At 42.6% G+C, this 26,658-nt stretch overlaps 1 protein-coding gene and 1 pseudogene across 1 annotated transcript in view; both read right to left on the reverse strand.

Annotated features, from left to right (window-relative positions):
* Positions 1–26,658, reverse strand: part of LOC126159513 (uncharacterized) — a 420,587-nt gene that overhangs the window by 27,229 nt on the left and 366,700 nt on the right. The gene's annotated exons all lie outside the window — the stretch shown is intronic.
* On the reverse strand, positions 11,904–12,026 carry LOC126163569 (5S ribosomal RNA; annotated as a pseudogene).

Here is a 26,658-nt window from a genome sequence, read left to right on the forward strand (position 1 = left end):
CCATGCCCGAGGTAGGATTCGAACCTGCGACCGTAGCGGTCACGCGGTTCCAGACTTAGCGTCTAGAGCCGCTCGGCCATTCCGGCCAGGGCTGTCATGGGATACATTTTACTATGGCTGTTCGACCTATTCACGTAGTCCTGTAGAAGTGGTCGGGCGATGAGAGCCTCACGAGTCATTTCTCGTCCCATCGTACCTCACACAGTCCGGAAACTGTGCTTGCCATAAATGTTGCTGCACGCCTTGCAGAGCACTTGGAATGCCAAAGGAAGCGCGTGGACGAGCATCATTCTGTTGGAACAACACACAACCTTCCTGTTGCAAGAACGGCAAAAGAACGGGCCTAGCAACATTCTGCACGTACCGAGCGCTGGTTAGCGTCCACGCTAGAAAAACCAAATGTAAACGACAGTTTTAGCTTATCGCACCCCAGAAAATAAGGCCTGGGTTGGGAACAGAGTCGAATGCACTGTATGAGACAGCGTTCACCACATGTACGTCGTAAGCGCAAACGACAATCACTTGAGTGCAAGCACTCATCACTGAAGACTACGGCGCGTCGTCCCATTTTCCAGGTGATCCTCTGACGGCAACAGTGGAGCTGTGCACGTCGATGCTGTGGCGTGAGTGGAAGATGGGCTAGAGGTGAGAGTGCCCGCTGTTCCACTACTAATAACTGGTTCGCAAACAGTTCAGTTGACGCGTTTGGGCTCTCAACCCCTCTTATCTGTGCTGTGGTAGCTGTACGATCCGCCACTGCCGCCCTTACAATATGACGGTCTTGTAGGACGCCTGTGCTTCGTGGGTGTCCAGAACGTCATCTGTGGGTGAGAATATTCGCCTGACCACTGACACCAACATTGTTGCACAACTGAGGCAGCTCATCGATCATGTGTGGCAGTTATCCGAAAGGCCGATCCCGCCACTGGGAAGACCATAGTCAGAGCCCTTTGAAACAGGCTCAGTTGGCTGTAGACAGCGCGAGTGCGTCTCTGTGGCACGGTTGCCTGTTTGCTTCACACGTTTGCATCACACTAAGCGTCCTGGCTGTGAGCATTCCCTATTAAATGGGAGACAGAGAGGGCGCTCTGGTAGTTACACTATTACGCTACCTGTTGGCGTACGCTGCTGAAACCATTATCAGTATATCGACAACCCCCTTGTTGGTACATGCCATCATCGGATCAATATCGAAGTCTTCTTTCCAGGTGAACTAATCTTTTTTCCGGCAGTCTATAAGTTATCAGCTCAAAATGTCTACGACTTTTGTATTTACTGAAAGAATGAAAAATAAATTTGAGTATCAGTTAGACGAAAATGAGTTTGACTTTAGCGAAGATAAAGACACCAAAGAGGAAGTTCTCACTTTGTGCTTGACAATGGACGCAAGCCTTAAGAAAAAGGAAGTCACTTTGATTAGGATTAGTCAAATGGTTCAAATGGCTCTGAAAACTATGGGACTTAACATCTGATGTCATCAGTCCCTAGAACTTAGAACTACTTAAACCTAAGGATATCACACACATCCATACCCGAGGCAGGATTCGAACCCGCGACCGTAGCGGTCGCGCGGTTCGAGACTGAAGCGCCTAGAACCGCTCGGACATAGGATTAGTCGACACAGAAAAAATATTCACCATTATAAAACGGGGAATATGTTTGAAAATCTCACAAAAATGAGTATAAGCTAAAGGGACAGAATGTACAGTATGTAAAGGATCAAGATTGAACGATGGCAATGAAAGCCCAAGAACGGTGGTCGGATTTCACTCAGACGGACAAAAACTCAGTCTTTCGCTACTACTATACATCGAATAAGCAATGTCGGAAATAAAAATAAGGTTCAGGAGTTTGGTTACAATGCAGCGTGGAAGGATATGTTATAAGATAAGCTGTCGAAGTAGTGTGCTATTTTTCTCTGAAACTTTACAGTAACGCATTTCAGAGGATGATATGTAAATTTCCTTGATCAAGTAGGCATTTAGTTTCACTGCTCTCTAACTGCAGATCTGGGTTAGCACTGCCAGCGGCTGTTTTTCGTTTCATTGTTTGTTCTTCTTTCCAATGCAGTTGGTGGAGTTTTCAAAGACCTGGAAGCTTACGTGTTGATGACCGAAATACGGGTCCTTTTAAGAGGAATTTGCCACTATAAAACTGTTGTAATCTGGGCAGGTGCATGACCGCAGGTTGCGGGGCTGCCGTGCTCTTTCCCCCAGCTCGCTGTCCATGAGGGTTATGGAATGAGCATTAATGTGTCGAAGGAAACATGGAATTCTACGGAAGACTTTTAGCCAGATGTAAGATCTCTAGGCATGTAAGGCTTCACTCAGGCCGTGGAACGTCGCCTCGCTGCTTCGGAGTAACGTACAGTTTAAACTTTTAGGGTACAGCCTTCTGATTGGGTCACGCAGAAATTTTAGCGAGAACCCGCTCTTTCGTGCTGTGTGCACATGCAGAATTTTTCATTAGTTAATCTCAAAATCATGCCATGCAGAGGGAGATTTTTCCTGACCCGACTGCCTGCCTCTGAGCGACAGGCTGAACTGTAATGAGAGACAAGAGATGGGAGATTGTACACTGCTGCTATGTATTTTTCATACTTTGGAATTCAGAATTTCCACGCTCATTGCTGCAGTTTCCAGTTCTAGTATCAATTCAGCCGAGTTTGGGAATGTTCTAGGAGAACACACTTTTTTCCGCCTGTTGTGCAGTAAACATTATGTTTTCGGCTTTTGTAGAGTAAAGAGACGTGCATTGCTGCAGTTGGGAGGATGCCTGTACTCAAGGACTATTTATTTATTTATTTATTCATTCCACTTCATTTCAGCCTATTGTCTTTAACTTAAATACATATTGTATTGATTCTCACACAAGTTAGTAACAGACATTAATACTTAATTCTGTCCTATAAAATCTACCTCCGATCACCGCAATTATTTCCATTAATAATAATAGCAATAATAACGATAATAATAAAAATAATTAAAATACTATCTAATTCTAAGGTTAAAAGCTACACCTAGGACCAAATCTGTTTACTGCTGTTATGGTAACTTTTTGTCTGTCACACTCCACAATGCACTGCATCGCTGCCCAGACCGCAGGCATGCCTAGCCGGTTCCCTTAGTGCTTGGAGGTAGTTGTGGTCGTATCTGCCTCTTCCACTGTTCTTTGGCTCCCTGATTGCAGGGAAGAATTCCCCTGTTCCGAGGGATCGTCGTTGCTGCCGTTGACGAGCACAGCCACACGCCGGTCCACGGCGCTCCGGAACTGGTTCTTTGGATGACGAGACTCGGCCCATGGTTGTGTTTCTCTCTGGTGGCGTTACAATGGCTGCGCTTACGGTGTTGGGAGTTCATGTACCGGAACTGTTGACCCCAGCTGCCTTAGCTGTGTTGCTTCTCGATCTTCTGTCGCAACCTCTCGTAGTGCGGTAGACGGGGATTGGTTGATAAGGTAAGGGGCTACTCATGGCTTTCTTGAAATAGCGTCTGCGATGTTTCACCACGAAGTATCCCTTGACATCGAGTCTTCCACTGCGATTCACTTGTTGCCGATCAGAAGCAGCTACACCGGCATACAGCGGACATCCACAGATAGTACCTTTTGGCATACCATCTCCACCACACGCATACTCAGAGTTCTGTCTTGCACCAGTGCGATGCCATATGCGGGGGAAATCCCATGACGAGTTAAGAAATGCATCAGGTCTCTTGAGAAATTCATTTGCTTCATTTCCAGATCCTCTTTTATATTTGCCAAAAAATCCTAGGTGCACCTCGCTGTTAAGGCTTCATCTCATCGCTTCTCACATAGGTAGAGGATCTGCTTGCTTGTGGATCGTATTCCCATTAAATTTGTCAGCTCATGGTATTGCTTTTTCTTCAGCGAATGCACCGCCGCTTTTTTCCGTATCTGGAGACGGAGTGGTCACATTCCAGGTTTTACTTGCAACGCCTCAACTGACGCAGTGCCAGAAGCTCCCGTCAACCATAGAAGTATTTCACCTTGCACACGATTAACTATAGGAACTGGTCTTAGGAGCAGAAGTCTTTGGGCCCAAGCACTTGCACAGTATTCCACGATCACAGTTAAGATAACGTCGTGATACGTTCTTCTTGTCTGCATTGGAAACTTACAATCGTAACTGGCGAGACAAATATTTTGTTCACCTTCTTCCTGGCTATATTGCTCAACTCTTCAATATGTGCACCATAATTTTGTCGTTCGTCCAAGAAGACGCCCAAATATCTGGTGACGGTCTTTCTCTTTATGAAGCTGTCGCTTAGTTTCATGATCGGATCTCTTGGGAGATTCCCTTTTAACAGTGTGTACGTGCTCTTTTTCAGGCTTTGTTAACAGTTGGAATCACCGAGTTAACTGTTACAGGACTATGTAATACCATTCTTCCACGTTTCTTCTGGAGCTTCCCTTCAAAAGGATCATCAGGTCTTCGGCATATGCCACTACTCATACGACATCTTCATTATCGCCTAGCTTTCCTGACACTGGGTAGGGTACTAGGTGCCCAAAACAGGGCCGTTAATGTTCCCCTTTTGGTAGCCTTCTGAAATTTCTTCTGGGCACGACAGTGTTGCTTCTTTGTTTTCACAGTAATTCTTAAAACAGTTGTGTAATAATCGTCGGCAATCCAAGTCCCTCAGGTGGTCAAAAAGTGCCCTTACCGCTTCTGAATCCATATTGTTGCGAATTTATTCCAGAATAAGTATTTTTAGTACATCGTATAGCAGCTTCTCCTGAATCTTCCCTATGGTACCGAAAAGGCAGATAGGCTGTATCACTTTGTAGCTAGGGGATCCTTGTCCTCGCCTTTTTTCAAGATTGTCACTAAACACTTAAGCAATAAATACAAAGAGAGGGTGTTAGTCATATTCTCCAGCTGCTACTGCTGCCGGCTGTCATATACAAGCTCTGCTTCCTTTGGTACGATGAGGCATCGTCACACCCGCCGACATCGTTCAGGCGCGAAATTAATCTGCTCCCTTCAGGAGCCAAGTACCCGTCGTTAACGTCATGTATCCAACTTTTTAGTCTCAGTGCACATTTTGGCTGGTTATGGTGTTATCAGAGATCTTTCCATCTACTTTATACACACAATTACACAGTCACTGGCCATGTCCACGAGTTATTAACGTAACTGTGTCCATCCTCCCTAACCATATGTGCCAAGGTTATACTTCTAATTGTACTCAGCTCTCTGATTGTTGATGGTTCTTTTAAGATTTCAGTTGGTAACTCTCATGTCCAAAATCAATAAATTCATTTGTTATAGTCTCAATTTGTTTTCACTTATAGCGGAAGATCCCCTCTCCACTATGTGATTGGTGCTGCACCCATTTGTTTCATGCTTAATTGTGCCATCTCTATTAATTCTAATTTAAAGACAACGTTTCCTATTGTGCAACAGTACCCTTGTTTTCAATTAATTTTCTTGATTATTTGGCGTGGTTCCTCATTCCGTTACGCACCATAATCTCGTATTGTACATCTTAGGGGTATGTTCCTACCACAACCGATAGCCCAAAATCACATTCCTAGTCTCAGTGAAAGTAAAGGAACAGTTTTATGGAATGAACGTTCTAACAAGTATAGAATATGGATCGGGGTAAACTGAAGGAAGACGAATGTACTGAGATAAACAGGAAAAGAGATTATCGATTTACTTAATATCAGAATTGGAGATCACGAGGTACACAAAGTTAAGGAATTCTTCTACATTGGTAGCAAAATAATACGTGATGGCCTCAACGAGGAGGACAAAAATTGAACTAAGTCAGTCAAAGAGGAAACTGCTGACGAAAATAATACTAGACTCTGAGGATGAAATTTTTGAGAAAGTACATTTCGAATACAACATTGTATGAGAATGGATCACGGGCTGTGGGGAACCCAAATGAAGAGACACGGAACTTTGGGGATGTGGTGCTATAGAAAGATTCTGAAAATCAGGTGGGCTGATAAGGCCTGGGGAGATTCTCCGCAGAATCGATAAGGAGAGGAGAATATGGAGAACTCTAACAAAAAAAGTAAAAAGATGATGGGACATGCGTTAAGACATAAGGAATAACTTGAGCGTTACTAGGGGGAGCTGTAAGGGCTATTAATTCCAGAGGATGTCAGAAAATATGTCCAATAAATAACTGAGGATGACGGATGCTCTGAAAGGCAGAGGACGGCAGAGGAGAGGACGTTGTTGGAAAAGAAAAGAAATTACTTCTTCTTTCTATATCGTAGACTCTTTTAGCTTTTATTTTGTACTTAGGTTTTATGGCTTTCCTGCATGTTTATGGTTCACGGCTTTTCAATCTCTTCAGGTCTGGGCCAGTGATACTGGTCCGGGTATAGAAATGCAGCGTGTACGAAAATCTCTGTAGACTGCACCGTCAGCCATATTGTAGTTAGGCAAAACGCTTAGAGCGATCTATACTTGGATGAAGATTACACATCCATTTCATATTATGAACATTATGTCATAGACTATAACAATAACTGCAGTAGCACATTATCAGATCATCGCGAAATTCTTCATTAGCAGACGTCAAGCTAACAGAACAATTGCTTCCTCGACGTCAGCTACGAGTTTTACAATATATTTGTGGTTTCTTTTTACAAAATGGCAAGAGGAAATTTAGTGCTTGAAATATTTTGTGGGCTTTGTATCTTTACTGTGTATATCCTGTAGGAAATTGACATGTATTTGCGACACTGCTCCCGAAATTCATCATCTGTCACGTTGTACACATTATTTCAAAATAGAGCGTTTATACCACAGATAAGTGCACATAATTTTCGTGAAAACTGAATTTTAAGTGCCCTATCCAAAGAAGTGTTACGTGTCATTTGCTCTATGTCTCTGTGTCATAGTGTCGTAACTTAAGCGCCAGAAGCAATCCATCACTTCAGAAAACAAGTAGTCCTATATAAAAATGTATGTCGTTTGAGAGATTCCCTTGAACATCAGTTACACTTACTAAGTACTTGCTTTATTTATATATAACGTTTATCAGTAGTGACATATGTGAACAAAAGATGTCAACTTCATTCAAGACGCATCCACATTCTTTTAAACTCTTAATTTTACGAATTACACATATTTAAAAGTTTAGCTAATACAGTACCTAATTTTAGTTTCTGCTGCATCTCTTGTCGCTCTTTCGCAAGGCAACGAAATTTATGACTAAAGCGTAAGTCAAATAATGCAGTTTCATTTGAATGCAGCATTTATTTTCTGATCAGCCTGTCAATATTCGTATCAGACGATATTTTCACAGTAATACAGTGGAAATACCACTGGTTTTTGCTCTATCCCCGAATGAGTTTATGTTGTCCTTCTCCAGTAGTTCTTAAAATAAGATATTAAGAGTTAGAGCAGAGTCGGTAATTATTGACGTGTTTATTCCAGTGACACTTGGGGGCTAACACGCAAGCCGGTAGGAATTTTACGTCCAATTTAGACAGAGATCACTATTTTCAACGCAAAGAGTTTCCAGAGGCTGACAAAGTACGAAAATATAGGTCTCACGTGACAAAACCTGCCCAATCAGATTGCCGAAAGCTCGGTTGAATAGATTTTGGCGTCTGAGCCGCTAAGGAGGAAAATTGGTCCTTTTAGCTATTAGACGGGAGTACCATAGAGTATTGAGTCTAGAGGCCGGCCGGGGTGGCCCAGCGGTTCTAGATGCTTTTTGGAACCGAGGCACCGCTACGGTCGCAGGTTCGAATCCTGCCTCGGGGATGGATGTGTGTGATGTCCTTAGGTTAGTTAGATTAAAATAGTTCTAAGTTCTAGGGGACTGATGACCTCAGATGTTAGGTCCCATAGTGCTCAGAGCCATTTGAACCATTTTTTTCTTGTGTCTAGAGGCATGTAGACAGAGGACTTCTCTTGCGAGTATACGGAAGACATTTACTGTTTCAGCAAATAGTAAACAAGAGAATAAAATACGCCAACGAGTCATTTACTTTATTTCAAGGCTTTCTTGATGTTCCTATTTATGATAACTAAGTATTAGTTACGCGCGGCAGATACATGAAAACTGAAACTGACGTTATGTCTTCCTAGGTAAGTTTTCTCTTTCCCGTTCTGATGTTTGCAGTTCTATGATTTACCAATTCAAATAGTGGTAGCCTTGCCTTTATGATGTGTTTGATACCGACATTTTTTTCCGAAAATACGCACTGTTTCGTGCGCCAGATGAAAGAGCGTTCCAAGAGGAGTTCAGTGACGTACCAATTGTGGAACCTGATGAAACAGTGACAACATAAACGCGCCGCAAACCACAGTCCAGACGTCAGGAAGCAAAATACCGTAACGTCTGCATTGTAATATAAACGAAAACTTAACTCAGGAAATACCGTTCGAGTGTTTATTATTATGTGTCATATAACCTTGTGCGCTGATACATGCTATAAAGCGGTTCCGTCTGGGCTATATTAAACAATGAACTTCAGCTGAATTACATCGCAACAGGTCTTCAGAATTCGTCGTTGCTGCTTTATAGACTTTTTATTTTAATGTTATTCATAAAGACTATAGTTGTGAAGTGTGGTGATGCCCTATTGTGTTTGTCGACTGACAGAGCCAACGATTCTCAAATGTTCTGTTCAGAAGGTCTGTAACTATCCGTGTGGAAGGACAGGAGAACCGCCATATTTGTTTGAATTTGGTTCCGTTGCCTCTGGGTTCGAGGGAGCTTTTAAAGAGATAGCTAATTACTCTCGCATATCAACTAAAGCAAAGAAGCTGTCTCAGGGATAAGCTTCTTTCAGATGATGTACCGTGGAAAGCGGCTTGTACTCAGAGACACGGGCTTGCATCGAGATGAAACACGTTATATATCCATTTTCGTTTTTGAATTATCAACCTCCTGACTACTTTCATGCCGTCCATCACGAATTTCTCTTCTATGCAAACCTTTTCATCTCAGATTAGCACGTAAAACCTTTCTTTTTAAATGTCTGTGTTCCTCTACGTCTTTTCTCCTCTGTACTTCCCTCTTGTACCACGGAAGATATTCCGTGATGCCTTAGCAGAAGTCCTGTCATCCTGTCCTTTCTCCTGTCAATGTTTCCCATGTATTCCTTTTCTCACCAATCCTGTGGAGAACGTCTTCATTCCTTACCTTGTCCGTCCGCCTAATTTTCAACATTCTTCTGTGGTATCACGTCTCAAATGCTTCGATTTTCTTCTATTCTGGTTTTCCTCAGTCCATTTTTCACTACCATACAATGATGCGTTCCAAACGCACATTGTCACAAACTTCTTCGTCTAATTAAGGGCTACGTTTGATACTAGTAGATTTCTCTTTGCCAGAAATGCCCTTTTTGCCAATGGTGGGCTGATTTTTATGTCCTCCTTGCCCTGTCCATCAAGGGTTGTTTCCCGTCTAGATAGCAAAATTCCCCCAGTTGCGATGTTAAGTTTCTCTCTGGTCCCATTCCTGCCACTTCTCATTATATTTGTTTGTCTTCAATTTACTGTCAATCCATTCTGTACCCATTAGACAGTTCATTCCATTCAGCAGATCTTGTAATTCTTCTTCGCTACCAATGAGGATAGCAATGTCATCTGGGAATCTTATCACTGACATCCTTTCACCCTGAAATTTAATACCACTTTTGAACTTTTCTTATATTTCGCTGATTGCTTCTTCGATGTATAGCTTGAACAACGGGGTCTAAAGACTACACGTCTGCTTTGTAACCGCGCGGTCTAAGGCGTCTTATCACGGACCGCGCTGCTCCCTCCGTCGGAGGTTCGAATCGACCCTGTGTGTTGTCCTTAGCGTAAGTTACTTTAAGTTCGGTTAGGTAGTGCGTAAACTTAGGGACCGATGGCCTCATACCTTACCACAAATTTCCAAAAATTCTTTTTTTCGTCTTACACCCAATTTCAGTCAGGGAACTTCGTTCTTGGTCTTCCAGTCTTATTGTTCCCTCTACAGATCGTATATTATCCGTCTTTGTCTTTAGATTATCCTTATTTTTATCAGAATTTCGAATATCTTGCACCGTTTTACATTGTCTTTTTTACGGGTCAACGTATCCTATGAACGCGTAATGATTTTTCTTCAGTCTTGTTTCCACTATCAACCGCAACGTCAGCATTACCACCCTGGTGATTTTACCTTTCCTAAAGCCAAAGTGATCGTCACTTAACTGATCCTTGATTTGCTTTCCTATACTATTCTTATCAGCAACAAAAGCTGTTAAGCTTACTGTGCGATATTTCTCGCACTTGCTGATTCTTGCTATCTTCGGAATTATGTGGATAATGTTTTTCCTAAAGTCAGAAGGTATTTCGCCAGTCTCGTACATTCTATTCACCAACGTGAATAGTCCTTTTGTGGCCCCAACCATCCCCCCCCCCCCTCAACGAGTTTAGAAATTCCGAAGAAATGTTATCTATCCTTTCTGCCTTATTTGTTCTTAAGCCGTTCAAAGCTATTTCGTATTCTGACTCTAATACTAGATCCACTATCTCTTCACCTGGTTCTTCTTGTATCACGTCATCAGATATCTCCTCCCCCCTCATAGAGGCCCTCAGTCTACTCTTTACACCTATCTGCCCTCTCCTCTGCATTTAACAGTGGATATCACGTAGCACTCTTAATAAATGTTACAACCCTTGCTTTTAGGTTGACCGATGGTTGTTTAGACTTTTATATATGCTGAGTCAGTCCTTCCGACAATCATATCTTTATCGATTTCTTCACGTTTTTCATTCACCCATTTCGGCATACCTTCTTTGCGCTTCTTATTGTTTCATTCCCCAGTGATTTTTATTTATGTATTCCTGAATTTTCCTGAATATTTTCTACTTCCTTCTTTCACCGAACATATCAACTATTCCTTCTGTTTCCCATGGAATCTACGCAGTTACCTTTCTTGTACCTATGTTTTTCTTTCCAACTTCTGTGACTGCACTTTTCGGACATGTCCATTTCTCTTTAACTAAACTGCTACTGCGCTATTAATTGTGTCAGTATATATAGTATCAACGAACTTCAAGCGTGTCCCTTCATCCCTTAGTACTTCGTGTCACACTTATTTGCACACTGAATTTTCTCGCTAGTTTCTTAAACTTCAGCTTGCTCTTCATCACTCCAGTGCAATATCTGATTTACAAGTCTCTACCCGACGCTAAAGTAATCAAACTGGGATTCTTCCCATATTCTTCGGCTTTTACCGAGTTTATGTAACCCTCTTGCGTTTCTTGAGCAGCGTATTCACGGCTACTAGTTGAAATTTACTACAGAATCCAGTCTTTCTGCCCTCTCATTCCTACTACTAAGTCCTATTCTCCCATAACCACTTCTCTTACTCCTTCCTCTACAACCGCATTCGTTTCTCTACTACATTTTCACTTCTCTTTACATACTGAATTACCCGTTTAGTACAGTCATTTGCATTCTCTATCTCTTTAACTTCTGTTTGCAACATCGGCCTGAACTATTTCGGTGTTGGTCTGCTGTCGATTCTGATGAGAACAACTCTATTACTGAACCGTACACGTTAATTCACTCTGTAACTTACCTTCTTATTCATAATGAATACTACTCCAGTTAGACTATTATCTACAGCTTTTGATATTACCCTATACTCCTCTGAGCAGAAATCCTTGCCTTCTTTTGATTTCACTTCACTACCTTCAATCTATCTAGATAACTCCTCCTGAACAGGCCATGAAGGCCGAACGGTACTGACCGGCCGCCGTGTCATCGTCAGCTCATAGGCGTCACTGGATGCGGATGTGGAGGGGCATGTGGTCAGTGGTCAGCACACCGCTCTCCGGGCCGTATGTCAGTTTCCGAGGCCGGAGCCGCTACTTCTCAATCAAGTAGCTTCTCAGTTTGCCTCACGAGGGCTGAGTGCACCCCGCTTGCCAACAGCGCTCGGCTCGGCAGACCGGATGGTCACCCATCCAAGTACTAGCCCAGCTCGACAGCGCTTAACTTCGGTGATCTGACGGGAACCGGTGTTGCCACTACGGCAAGGCCGTTGGCAATATATCTAGATAGAGTCTTAGCATTTCCGTTAACAGTTTTTCTAGCATCTGTACCACGTTCAAATATCTGACATTCCATAACCGACTCGTAGAAGGTTACCCTTTCGTTGGTTATTCGGTATTTTTCTCAAGGTCACCTTGCCCTTGGTGGTCCCCTTCCGGAAATCCGAATGGGGAAAAAGTCCGGAATATTTTGCCGATGGGGAGATCATCATGACACAGGTCCTTTTGATTCATATTATGTGTATTTAATTCAGTGGTTTCAATTTCCTTTGGCAACCTCATGTCGTTGATCATTACTGATTCTTCCTCCATTTCGTTGCTGTTTTCTACGCCAAGGGCAGGTGAGGGCCTGAACCTCTGTCCACTCTTCCGCCCTCTTTGACGTGGCCATTGGTGCCAAAAGTCTTCTTCTGCCGTTGCTGATGAGTTTTACTTAGAAGTTAAACACTAATGAGATTCGAACCGGTGACCCAGAAAGTTATGATTGCTAATCAAAGACGTTACCCCTAAACATAGACCACCTCTAGATAACAGGTGCCTATTAACTTAGAAGGCAATGATCCATATGCATATCTCCCATTAATGAACTCGAGACCACGATAGACAGTGCACTGTCACCTTATAAGGAATCAGAAGAGAATCGAAGTTGGGGAGATGTAGTGCTGTAGAAGGATGTTAAAAATTAGGTGAAGGTAATGAAGAGGTTCTCGGCAGAATCGGCGAATAAAGGATCATCTGGGAAACACTGACAAGAAGAAGGGACAGGATGGTAGAACGTCTGTTAAGACGTAGGGGAATAACTTTCATGTTTCGAGAGGGAGTTGTAGCGGGTAAAATCTGTAGGTGAAGACAGAGGTTGGAATTATGAAATAAAAATTGAAGGAGCAAGGAAGATAAGGGTTCAACGTCCACAAATAGTTGAGGCTTTTGGTGCAAGTTCTACTCTGAAATAAAGAGTGTGGCACAGGACAGGAATTTCTAGCAGCCCACCTCGAAATAATCAGAAGGCTGACGCCAAAGATTAAAAAAAATTTTTAATTAAAAAACCCAATTATGGTGGTTCCTCGATTCTAATTCGATGGGTAAGGAAGAACGGAGGTTTCTGATTGTAAGGTATCTCTTCTGTTCCAGTGGACGGTGGTGTGACGCGCCCATTACGTTAGCTGCGATGTACGCAGGGAAAGCATAGTTATCCTGGCGCGAAGCAAGCGACCTTGCTTAATAAATATTTGCTAATATGAGTCGCTTTTTCCATCACGAATATTATGAGAAGCCTACAGATCGTAACTACTTTCTTACAGCAAATTTACAATCACATAGATCGACCATCTCAATAAATATGTTTAGCTAACGAAAGTGTACGAACGGCTACGAAATATTGCGAGAGTTAGTGCGAGTTACAAGTTGCGTGCCACAGCCGTCAGTCGCCGACAGGATGCCTTTCGATCTAGTTCTGTCGTAAGACCATGCTCTCAGGAAATCACTAGTTTGCAGTTAACCTGTAATAATTATCTCGCTGTTATCAGTTTAATGTACACTCCTGGAAATTGAAATAAGAACACCGTGAATTCATTGTCCCAGGAAGGGGAAACTTTATTGTCACATTCCTGGGGTCAGATACATCACATGATCACACTGACAGAACCACAGGCACATAGACACAGGCAACAGAGCATGCACAATGTCGGCACTAGTACAGTGTATATCCACCTTTCGCAGCAATGCAGGCTGCTATTCTCCCATGGAGACGATCGTAGAGATGCTGGATGTAGTCCTGTGGAACGGCTTGCCATGCCATTTCCACCTGGCGCCTCAGTTGGACCAGCGTTCGTGCTGGACGTGCAGACCGCGTGAGACGACGCTTCATCCAGTCCCAAACATGCTCAATGGGGGACAGATCCGGAGATCTTGCTGGCCAGGGTAGTTGACTTACACCTTCTAGAGCACGTTGGGTGGCACGGGATACATGCGGACGTGCATTGTCCTGTTGGAACAGCAAGTTCCCTTGCCGGTCTAGGAATGGTAGAACGATGGGTTCGATGACGGTTTGGATGTACTGTGCACTATTCAGTGTCCCCTCGACGATCACCAGTGGTGTACGGCCAGTGTAGGAGATCGCTCCCCACACCATGATGCCGGGTGTTGGCCCTGTGTGCCTCGGTAGTATGCAGTCCTGATTGTGGCGCTCACCTGCACGGCGCCAAACACGCATACGACCATCATTGGCACCAAGGCAGAAGCGACTCTCATCGCTGAAGACGACACGTCTCCATTCGTCCCTCCATTCACGCCTGTCGCGACACCAGTGGAGGCGGGCTGCACGATGTTGGGGCGTGAGCGGAAGACGGCCTAACGGTGTGCGGGACCGTAGCCCAGCTTCATGGAGACGGTTGCGAATGGTCCTCGCCGATACCCCAGGAGCAACAGTGTCCCTAATTTGCTGGGAAGTGGCGGTGCGGTCCCCTAAGGCACTGCGTAGGATCCTACGGTCTTGGCGTGCATCCGTGCGTCGCTGCGCTCCGGTCCCAGGTCGACGGGCACGTGCACCTTCCGCCGACCACTGGCGACAACATCGATGTACTGTGGAGACCTCACGCCCCACGTGTTGAGCAATTCGGCGGTACGTCCACCCGACCTCCCGCATGCCCACTATACGCCCTCGCTCAAAGTCCGTCAACTGCACATACGGTTCACGTCCACGCTGTCGCGGCATGCTACCAGTGTTAAAGACTGCGATGGAGCTCCGTATGCCACGGCAAACTGGCTGACACTGACGGCGGCGGTGCACAAATGCTGCGCAGCTAGCGCCATTCGACGGCCAACACCGCGGTTCCTGGTGTGTCCGCTGTGCCGTGCGTGTGATCATTGCTTGTACAGCCCTCTCGCAGTGTCCGGAGCAAGTATGGTGGGTCTGACACACCGGTGTCAATGTGTTCTTTTTTCCATTTCCAGGAGTGTATTTAGTAAATAAATACATCATACTGACATCGCTTTTGAACATTATTCGAAATAATATAGCTCCCCGCTTCAACAGTTAGAATCACAGGAAGTAGAGTCGCACTTTACAGAGAACCCGACGGCGCTGACACTGCTTCTGCGAGGAACATAAACTTGGAGAGCTTCTCGGAAAAACAGGAGGAAAGAATTCTACACGAAGACTTACTAAGATAGTCCAAGGACGGATTGTTTTAATATCCGCAAAGCTGTAATGGGAAAGCACCGCCAGTCATACTGTACGCCTCTTATGCCATCCCCTATGGACTCACTGTCTAAACTGAGCCATTTCTGGAGGTTTAGTACAATTACTATGCTGAGGAAACACGGAGGGGAGACGAAGTTTTGAGGCCATCGGTTGTGGGCGTTTAAGGATCGCCTACGGATCTGCAAACGAAGCAGATTAATGTACATAGATAAATTTTGTGAGGAAGAGCACTGTATAACTTTTTATATGGACATGCCAAACTCGTGCGAAAGAATTAGCCATGTGATCGTGAATGGTTTTAACCATTTATCCAGCCCAATTCAACCAAAAAAAGTCTTATCACCTTAAATAGTTTGATACATCACTGCCAATGGCTGTTAACGATCTGTGGACCGGGGACGGCGCGCTGCTTATTGCGACAAGGGGCATTGCACGAACAGAACCGCTGAGTGTAAATAATAACTCTGCAGAGTCTAACCAGTCTCACTGTCTCCTACTCGGCGGTAATGTCGTGTGGGTAACTTGACACGTAAGTGTTTCATCATGTCACGCCAGAGGTACACAATGTGAACAAAAGTACCTGGACATCCTCAAAAACATACATTTTCCATATTACATGCATTGTGCTGCCACCTACTGCCAGGTACTCCGGGTCAGCGACCTCAGTGGTCATTAGACATAGTGAGAGAGCAGAATGGGGCACTTCGCGGAACTCACGGACTTCGAACGTGGTTTGGTCATTGGGTGTCACTTGTGTCATACGTCTGTAGGCAAGATTTCCACACTCCTAAACATCCATAGGTCCACTGTTTCCGATGTGATAGTGAAGTTGAAACGTGAAGGGACACGTACAGCACGAAAGCGCACAGGCCGACCTCGTCTGTTGATTGACAGAGACCGCCGACAGTTGAAGAGAGTCCTAATGTGTAATGGGCAGACAGCTATTCAGACCATCACACAGGAATTCCAAACTGCATCAGGATCCACTGCAAGTACAATGACAGTTAGGCGGGAGGTGAGAAAACTTGGATTTCATGGCTGAGCAGCTGCTCATAAGCCACACATCACGATGGTAAATGCCAAACGACGCCTCGCTTGGTGTAAGGACCGCAAACATTGGACGATTGAACAGTGGAAAAACGTTGTTAGCAGTGACGAACCACGGTACACAATGTGGCAACCCGACGGCATGGTGTGGGTATGGTGAATGCCCGGTGAACGTCGTCTGCCAGCGTGTGTAGTGCCAACCGTAAAATTCGGAGGCGGTCGCGTTATGGTGTGGCCGTGTTTTTCATAGAGGGGTCTTGCAGCCCATGTTGTTTCACGTGGGACTATCACAGCATAGGCCTACATTGATGTTTTAAGCACCTTCTTGCATCCTATTCTTGAAGAGCAATTCGGGAATGGCGATTGCATCTTTCAACACGATCGAGCACCTGTTCATAATGCACAGCAAGCCGGAGTGGTTTCACTACAATAACATCCCTGTAATGAACTGGCCTGAACAGAGACCTGACCTGAATCCTATAGAAAACCTTAGGGATGCTTCCAGAGTGAGATTGTCACTCTGCAGCGGAGTGTGCGCTGATATGAAACTTGCTGTGGGATTAAAACCGTATGCCGGACCGAGACTCGGTGATTTTTCGGCCGCTTTCACCCTAAGTAGAAATAAACCTATCCTTAAAGAACTGTTTTCTACCTAAAAAGCAAATCAAAATGTAAATAACTTAATTACAGAGCACTGATGATGCTTTACCTCTGGTGAAAAATGACGCATTTTTGCAGTTGCAACGTCAGACGAAAAATACCCTCAATAATTATAAAGTAACTACGGACACTATGGCCACACTAATAAAGAATTTAAACTTTCAAAGCTTCTTCATGGATACCTTCTGAGTATTTTGGTATAAGGAATGCTCCGTTTATTGAAGCATTTAATTAGATAACTAGGTAATTATGATTTATTCACCTTTGTTTCTCGGAAAATACTTCCACAACAATAAAAAACCCTGTAATATTAAACCGCCAAAAAACAAACACAAAAAACAAGATTTGGTTTCTCATAGGCGACTATGTACAGCTGACACGGTTTGCGTCACCTCGGGGACATCTCAAATCTACGTCGTTCTGCCGCTCTTTCAGTGAATTCAGTGAACGCATGTTCGAGATACATACCGGCCAACTCTTCATCCGTAATACTGTTCACAGCACTACTTTGTATCAAAGCTAATGCGCAACTAACAGTGCTGGAAACAAAACCGTACACAGAACCAAGCAGTAATAAATGCCAAGCTGAGGGAAACGGGTTAGGATATTACTATTGTCAACGGCAGGTAACGTGAGTGAATGGAAACATGAGAGACAGCGCATACCGTCTTCATCTGCACTGCCGTGTTCTATTTGCAGTGCAGTATCGATACAAAGCTAACTGGGGCAAAGCATCAAACGAAATGCATAAATCCACAGCGAACAGCTGGAGACAATGTGTTCCTTATACCAAAGTATACGGAACGTATTCCTGAAAAACCTCTGAAACTATGTAAGTGGAGTTCAATCTGTGTATTACAATTGCGGAGAATGTTGTGTGGAGAATTTGTGGACATTTTACCAGAAATAAATCTAAACCACAGAGACCAGGAGAGAAATTTTCACTACATAGACATGATTGTAGAGTTTAAAACTTCAAACTATGTAACGTTAACTTTTCCCGGTGAATTGAATGTTCTAATAACTTACGGGTTTGCTGCCGGGTGACGTCGTCGACCACCGCCGGTATTTCGACAGGAGCACACCCTGCCATTCTCAAGGCACAACTGCCACTGAGAATGGCAGGTTGTGTTCCTGTCGAAATACCGGCGGTGGTCGACGACGTCACCCGGCAGCAAACCCGTATATTATTTGAACAGTTCCATCTATGTTCATCCTAGCCTCAAAGTCCAAACGTCACCACCATGAGAAAGGATGTATCAGTGAGTGCAGAGAAATCAACCAGTAGATGTTGTGCAGTACTTGAGCAGTCCATGAAATTCTATGCTCTTAAGGAAGACAGACAACAGTAGTGGTTTCTGGCGCAATAATTTGTGACACCGAAACACAGGCACCTGGCACCGCTACATCCCCTCCTCTTTTCCCTCTTCTACCGCACTCGGCACGTTATGAGGCTGTTATTCTGTATATATTTACAACTTAATTTATGACCCTGTGGTGCAATAGCACTGGTTGTAGCGCAGACGTTGGTGTTTACTTAGGATTAATTTATTACACAGTCAGCTATTCTAAATGCTATAATTTATGACCCAAGATGGTTGCCAGATGTTTTTCTAATATAGTCTTATCTTAACTGGTATAACTGTGACTCTGTATGCCTGCTGGATATTGTTCCAAGACAGCCTCATCTTAATCAGTATAATTTATCGCACAGTATGATGTCACAATCAGAAATGGCTCCACAAAATACTTTCATCACTATGACATTCTAGTGGACAAAACCTAGTACAAAAATGGCAGGAAATTCAAAAAATGCGAGCTCGTTCTCTTATTTAAAAATTACAGGCGTATTATAACATTTTATGCATGGTTATAAATAAAACACGAATCCTTTAAAATGTAGCCACTGTAAGGAGCTGGTGTTAGCACTACATAGACCTAATATTACCAGGAGTACCTTTGATATCCAGATAGAAGTAGGTTACCTTGAATATGAGACTTTTAATGTTAAAGCGAGTACCACTGCATGCATGTTGTAGGATAGAATGGGACAAGAATGTTTATTTATTGAAACAAATTCTGCTTGGGGCCTCTACTGTTCTACTGGACAAGCAGCGACAGATGTCTAACAGTATGGTCGAGTGCCATCAGTATAAGCTAAATCAGACCACACTTCTAATGTGCTGTACCGCTCGGCCCTCTGGCCAGCAAAAGCAGGCACTGGCAGTTGCCGCATTTAGCTAAGTCAGAGGTTCATTCTGGAAAGACTTTAATATCGCTGCCCACAGCACTGCACAAGGCAACGGGAGCTGCTGGAAGTGCATCTAGATAAACACATTAAGCGCTTACCCTGTACACTACACTGCATCAGGAACAGATAAGACGTGTCATCGAGTTGTCACTCAGCCAGCCTTACGGAATGTCCAGCACAACTTACTGTTCTGCAAGTCAACCTGTTTTGTTATAGTCGTTGTGCACATAAAGGCTATGGGTGCCATGTCTTGACTTTGCTTAAACACAATAGGGTTGGCAGTAGTTGCTGCCAAGTATTAGACATTACGATGAGCATTCACATAGCATTCATCGCGCCTCATTTATTTTTATGTACAGACACAGAGACATTTCTTTAGCAGTAGTGATTTTATACTGTTTATTTACATTTTAGGCGAGGGGTAGCGTATAATTCCCGACACTTGGCCTGTGTGCATGTGCGAACAGTCAGAAATAATATTCGAGGAACTTACTTTATCCAACTGAAACTCCTAACCAAATTGCACTTTTGTGTGTGTGTGTGTGTGTGTGTATGTGTGTATGTTGTGAGTAACACCAGACCCTACTCCAGCACTAATGCTAGTGGATCTACTGTCTTAAACCAACACACACACACACACACACACACACACACACACACAACACACACACCGGATATAGAGCAATTGTGTTAGGACTTTACAACTGGATACAGTCAGTTCCGTGAGCTTAAGTATGCTTTGATTACATAGATCTTAGATAAAAGAAGCTTTGATAGCTGTAGTATGAGTATTCTGTGGTATGAACATAAGAGAAAATGAAAAATGGGTGTTACCTTTGTTAGGCCGCCTTGGAATGACATTTTGTAATAATTAGTAAGTGCACTCATCTACGATGCAGTAATATTGTAATGCACTAAACCTCCACCACAGCCCATGTGCTTTAATATATATAACGGGTGGCTTTTGACAGCTGGAATTGTATTTATGGAAGTTTTTCTGGGTATACATTCGTAAGAAGGAGAGGAAGTCGTGCTGTAAACGCTTTGTAGCTACTCTGGCTGGATGAGGGAATCTGAATCACTGTTGGACACTAAAGAAATCAAGCTACACCTGGTGGGGTAACAAATAATGCAAATATTCTTGTACAAAGATCTTTATTAATTATTGCACATGCACTTACGCACAGATATTGCAAGAAGGTGCATATTGGCAGTACAAAATGTCTGCATTTACTGTAAATTCTAATGGAAGGTGGTCACAGATTGTTGAAATTCCAGAAAATGGTGGAATTGAGGGTGTTTACTATGTAAGGGCATATGCAAATGATGCTTATAAACCTAAATTCCTGTTTGGATCTGTCAAAAAGAAAAAGAAAAGATGGTTATATGGTTTCAACAGTAGTGGACTGGACATTGTGCATCTTCTTATTCCATGGGTATTCAGAAAAAAATACCTCAAACTTTTCCTGTTCCCACAAATGTTAGTCAACATGACTTAAGAAAAAGTAGCAGTATGTAGAATAGACTTAAGCTTATATGTCTTAAAGAAATTACTCCTTTAGGAGCAATTAATGTGGAAAACTGGATATGGAAGAGACAGGTCAAAAAATGGAAACTGGTGTATTAGGCAGAAACAGGTTCCGAAGAGGATAACTATAAACTGCAACTTGATAAAGAGCAGCAATGCCAGTTTGCAAACAAGGATTACAAATTACTTGAAACATAGTGTACTGAATAAATCTGAATACAAATATACTGTAAAATACAAGTGTAAATACTAGTGAAGAATGATCACAAGTTGGTGTACCTGCCAGAAATGATGGGTTTGAGGGCATTTACTGCATTACATTAGACGTTATTCAAAAGAAGATCAATTTGTAAACCTCCATTCTCAGTAGGATCTACTTAAAAAAGTGCAGAAAATAAAGTGCAAAATTGAAATCTCCCAAAGCTCTCGGTTACTGGCAGGTGCAGCGCATGCATTCTCTTTAGTAGTTTAGTTCCATCTTCTAAGGGTTTCACTGATAATGTGCGGTACTATGGTGGCATATGGTAGTACACGCCAGTTTATATTGTACTGTGGAAATGAGAAAATAGAGCATAAGCAGACATTTTGGTTATGCTCCAAGGTTTACGTTGCATTAGATATACACTGTTGCACCTCCTATGTTGGAGTTAGCAACAAGCTTATAATGTACGTGCCCTAAGGATCAGGTTGTGTCGTTAACTTTAGACACAGTTTATCAACATTCTATGTTGATACAGATAGTATCTAGATAGGTCAGTTCGTAATAAGATAGGTATGATTATGTCGTGATCTTAACACCTCCTTCGAAAAAAGCAGACCAATACTAAATAACCTTGATTTCAGTGCCAAAACGTAGAATTGTCAGACAAGAGTCTCCAGAGTACAACTGTATGTCGATGAAGACAGTGCTCCAGAGTACTGTTGTTAAGACATTTAGACATGTACTACCGAGTTCTGTACCGTATGTTACCAACAGATTTGCAGTGAGGCCTGATGACACGAGACTGCAGTGGGATTCAGGGCATGGAAAATATTCCATTCTGTTACCACACAAACCCTCCTGAACATAACAGCTATATTTCGTTGTTCATACCCATAAGTCAGAATTACTTAAGACTCATGCTTTAGTCAGCTTACACTGATTTGTAGGTACACTAGGAAAAAACAATACTCAAAGAAAGTAATTGGAATTTGTAGCAAAAGCTGGGGAACTTTAATATAAATACTAGATGCAAGAAAGGAATGACACTATATACCTACTCTTAAATACATATGCAATGCTACAAATCTCCTCCATATTTTGTATAAGTAAAGAACTTAACAGCAAACCAATAAGATGTCAGAATTATACATTAAAATATTTTTCATTGTGACGTGGAAGCGAAAGCAATGAATTTTATGTTAAATTGGTTCGTGTAATAGATTCTTTTAGGATTCCTAAAAGTAGTCTTGCTTAAGGTAAGCAAACAGGACTGTGGCAATTTTCTCCATATTTCGCTATGTTATGGCAAAAATTGTAACAAATTACTGCGCAAGCAGAATAATCATGGTTTAAACACCTTATGGATATGGAGCACAATGCTATATCCATTGCAACTGGACTGCAACTGGGTCACTGTATGTTGTAAGAAAACTACACAGCAATGGCGAATTCCTAGATTCTAAAAAATGTCATGATGATCCTCATTCTATAAAAATGAAGTCATTACTGCTTTTATAAGCAAAGGAATCACTGGCAGAGGTGCTATGCTCCGTAAATAATAAAGTGGAGAACGGCTTCCTTTGATTCTTGTATGGAAAAGGTATTCTGCTGCACAAGCTTTTCCTGTATATGTTACGTAGAACAGAACATGGATCTGTGACACAGAACTACATATAGCACGTATAGCACGTTTTTGTAATAAGCTTATCATCCACAGACACTTCTCTAGTCAGTCAGTGATTCCTGTATGTGATCACAATCATTAAAAACGTAGCAAATAGAGCGGAGCTTTGCAGTATGTATCGCTTTACCACGGAATGATGCCATATAGCTGTCAACCTGCAATATTGTGGGAAGTGATGTCACTTTAATGGATATATACTGCTAAATTTCTTCCCTAAGAAGGTATTATGGGGTGGAGAGTAATAACATGTTTACACAAAAAACATGGGTTGCAAGTGTAATTGCAGATCTCTGCTGAAGAAGAAAAAAATCGATCTTATGTCAAAATAAAATTTCTGTATTATTATTTATAAAAACACAGTTGGTGATATTACTGTAACTTATTTGTCCTATAGTAGTATAAAAAGTTCACATCGATCACATATTGAGACTAAAAACTAAACTCCACCCGAACAGGCCACGAAGGCCCAACGGTACTGTTCAGCCGCCGTGTCATCCTCAGCCCACAGGTGTCACTGCATTTGCATATGGAGACATATTGACACTATTACTGGCAAAATCACTACTGATTGGTTATGGCTGACCCATAAAACAGGCACACCAATATAAATGAGCTGTTGGATAATGATGGGAGCTCTATGCAAGTGGTAGCAGGTGTTGTGGCTATCTATTTGGAGATTGTAGAGAATTGCTGGAAGACTTTCAGTTCACTGATTACTGCAGGGACTGCAAGTTAGACGTGGATGCAAGTAAATGTAACGGACTGCACATAAGTAGGCGAAGAGACCCAATGCTTTGTTATTACACTACTGACAAAAGATCAGTGAAAACAGTTATAAGCAAGCAAGGCTCAGATTCATTGGATGAATATTAAGGAAATGTAATCCATCCGCTAAAGAAGTGGCTTACAAAACGCTTGTTCGACAGAGTGCTCAGTACTATTTGTCAGTCTCAGAGTTCCTTACCAGGTCGCATTAATAAAACTAGCTGACAAGAGCCGGCCAGCGTGGCCGAGCGGTTCTAGGCGCTTCAGTCCGGAACCGCGCGACCGCTACGGTCGCAGGTTCGAATCCTGCCTCGGGCATGAATGTGTGTGATGTCCTTAGGTTAGTTAGGTTTAAGTAGTTCTAAGTTCTAGGGGACTGATGACCTCAGATGTTAAGTCACATATTGCTCAGAGCCATTTGAACCATTTTGAGCAAACAAGATCCAATGCATACTGGCAGGCACGCGATTGTTAAGGACATTAAACAAGCATCTTGTGCACTTGTAGAGGTGTATTCTTGAAAAAAATCTTAGAGGGCAGAGTCCACGAAGAACTGGGCAACGTATTGCTTCCTCCCACATATATCCTGTGAAATTGTCCCAATGAGAAAATTCGAGAAATTGAATCTAACACAGAGGTTTACCAATAATCATTCTTTTCATATGCTATTCACAAATGGGACAGTGATGGGGGTTAAATGATAGATGTAGCAGAGGTTCCATCTTTGGAGCTAAATGTAAGTAATGAACTTGTTTATAAACTAACTTTGTTTCTAATCATCACCACCATTAAATCGGCCATCGAGGACCCTGTGTATCATGCGCCGGCCTCACAATGCTCCTCCATAGATGGCGATGCTGTGTACTTTGGTTCCAGTTGTCACGGACTAGCTAGCAAAGGTGTTTCTGTAGCTCATCCTCCCATCGCTTTCTGGGTCTTCCGATTGGACGGGTACCATCAGGTCTTCCCATAAGTACGGCTTTTGCCCGAGATGTGTCTGGTCTCCTAGCAATGTGGCCTGCCAAGCTTACTTTCCGCGCTTTCAGTTTTCTCATCAGCTCATACAATTCTCGGTTTCTTCTACATGTCCACGAGCTCCCTTCCTGGACAGGTCCAAAGATCTTTCTCATAATTTTTCTTTCGAAGACCAACAAGTTTTATTCATCCTTCTTTGTTGTGCTTACGGTTTCTGTCCCATACAACAATACTGGCACTATCATGACATTGTATGCATTGAGTTTGGTCTTAACTGACAGATTATTCGATGGCATTATCTGCTTTAGACTGAAATAAGTTTTAGACCCGTTCACAATACGTTTGTTTATTTCTTGTTTTAAATTATTTTGCCTGTTGAACCATATAACAAGGTACTTAAAATTTTCCATATCCCTACCTGTAATGGGATATGATTAGGGGCTTCTCTTGATACCTCCATTACCTCGGTCTTTCCCGCATTAATCGGTAACCCGATCTTACTTGCATTTTTCGCTAGGTCCTCTACAGTTTCTGCCATCTCTTCTTCTGATTCTGCTAGAACTGCGATGTCGCCTGTATAACCCAATAAATCTGTCCTACCATTTAGCGTCACCCCTTTGTCTTCTCTTTTCATTTCTCGGATTGCTTTCTCTAGGACCAGATTAAGTAACAGTGGTGAAATAACATCACCTTGTCTCACACCCGTTCTGATATGGAATTCCTCGGACAGCTCCCCTTGATATTTGACTTTGGCTATTGTCTTCGCTGTGCACACCTTGACAATATTTATTAACTTCATTGGTATACCAAGCTCTCTCAGGATTTGTACATACTTAATCTGTGGATACTGTCAAAGCCTTTGAGAATTCCACAAACGTCACCAGAAACCGATGGTAGAATTCGTAACACTTTTTCCAGATTTGCCTCACGTTGAAAATTTGGTCGATGGTCGACTGTCTTTCCAGGAAGCCTGCCTGGTGCTCTCCTACAATATCTTTTGTCAATAGCTTAAGTTTTTCAGAACGTTATAAGGTACAATTGTGCAGAAGAGGAATGCCTCTGTAGTAGTTACAACTACTACTAATATTCTTTTTATGCAGTGGGATAATGGCGGCTGATTTCCACTCTTCAGGAATTTCCTCTTTTTCTCTTACTTCTTTTATGAGATTGTATAGCTCTTCCTGAAGTGTTTCTCCTCCTGCCTTCAGCATCTCTGCCGTTTTTCTATCCTCTCCTGGTGTCTTATTGTTCTTTAGTTTCATCGTTGCTCTTTCTACATCTTGCTGGGTCACTTGAATGTTTGTGGATTCCCCTTCACCCTCTGCATTATTCTCATGGGGCAAGCCACTCTCTGGGTCTTCAGCTGTGAACAGCTTTTCAACATATTCGCTCCACCGATTCAGAATTTTTTTCTTGTCTGGTAGCATATTTCCATCCTGATCATTAATAACTAAAGCTTCGTTTTTGTGAGAATTCCTCACATGTTTCAACATCTGAAATATTTTCCTGGCGTCTGATATTGTATTTCGCTTTTCGATTTCATCTGTCATATTGTGCATGAACTTCCTTTTTTTTCTGTTGACAGAATCCCACTTGTTTCTCTTCTTACAGTCTTGAGTGCTCCTGTTGATCTGCACATTGTTTGTCCAGCATGTGCACCGCCCTTGCTCTCTTCCTGGCCTTCAAAGCTTGTTCACATGTCTCATTGAACCATTTCTTCTTCGTTGTTAGCTTTTTCGTTCCTAGAACTTCTTCAACTGCTTCAGTTACAGAGGACCTGATTTCTTCCCATTGCTTGTTAATACTTATTTCATCAGCTTGGTCTGATGTCAATACTTCGAAATTGTTACGTACTTTAACGTTATACTGCTGGCATATCTCTGGATCCTTGAGCTTCTCAATATCAAACTGTCTTTAGGCCATGTTGTTCTTTTTCATTTTGTAGCACAGCTGTAACCGTAATTTGCCTATGACTAGGAAGTGATCTGTATCCGCATCTGCTCCTCTGTTTCTAATTCAAATCACAGTTTTATTTCTTAGATACAGAAAAACGCAGCAGTCGCAGCTGCATTGTGCATGAAATTATATAGTGCATGGGTATATATATATATATATATATATATATATATATATATATATATATATATATATATATATGGTGAAGTCTGAGGTTCAGATTGGAATGACTGGCAACAGCACTGTGTGTACCTGGGGGAGCTACCAGTTGTGCACCTGCATAAACACATTAAACGTATATATGTTACAACAATCCTAGAACTTTTCATCTTTCCTCTGTTTAAGTACACATATGTG

The sequence above is a fragment of the Schistocerca cancellata genome, chromosome 2 (genome assembly GCF_023864275.1).
Source record: "Schistocerca cancellata isolate TAMUIC-IGC-003103 chromosome 2, iqSchCanc2.1, whole genome shotgun sequence".
NCBI lineage: Eukaryota > Metazoa > Arthropoda > Insecta > Orthoptera > Acrididae > Schistocerca > Schistocerca cancellata.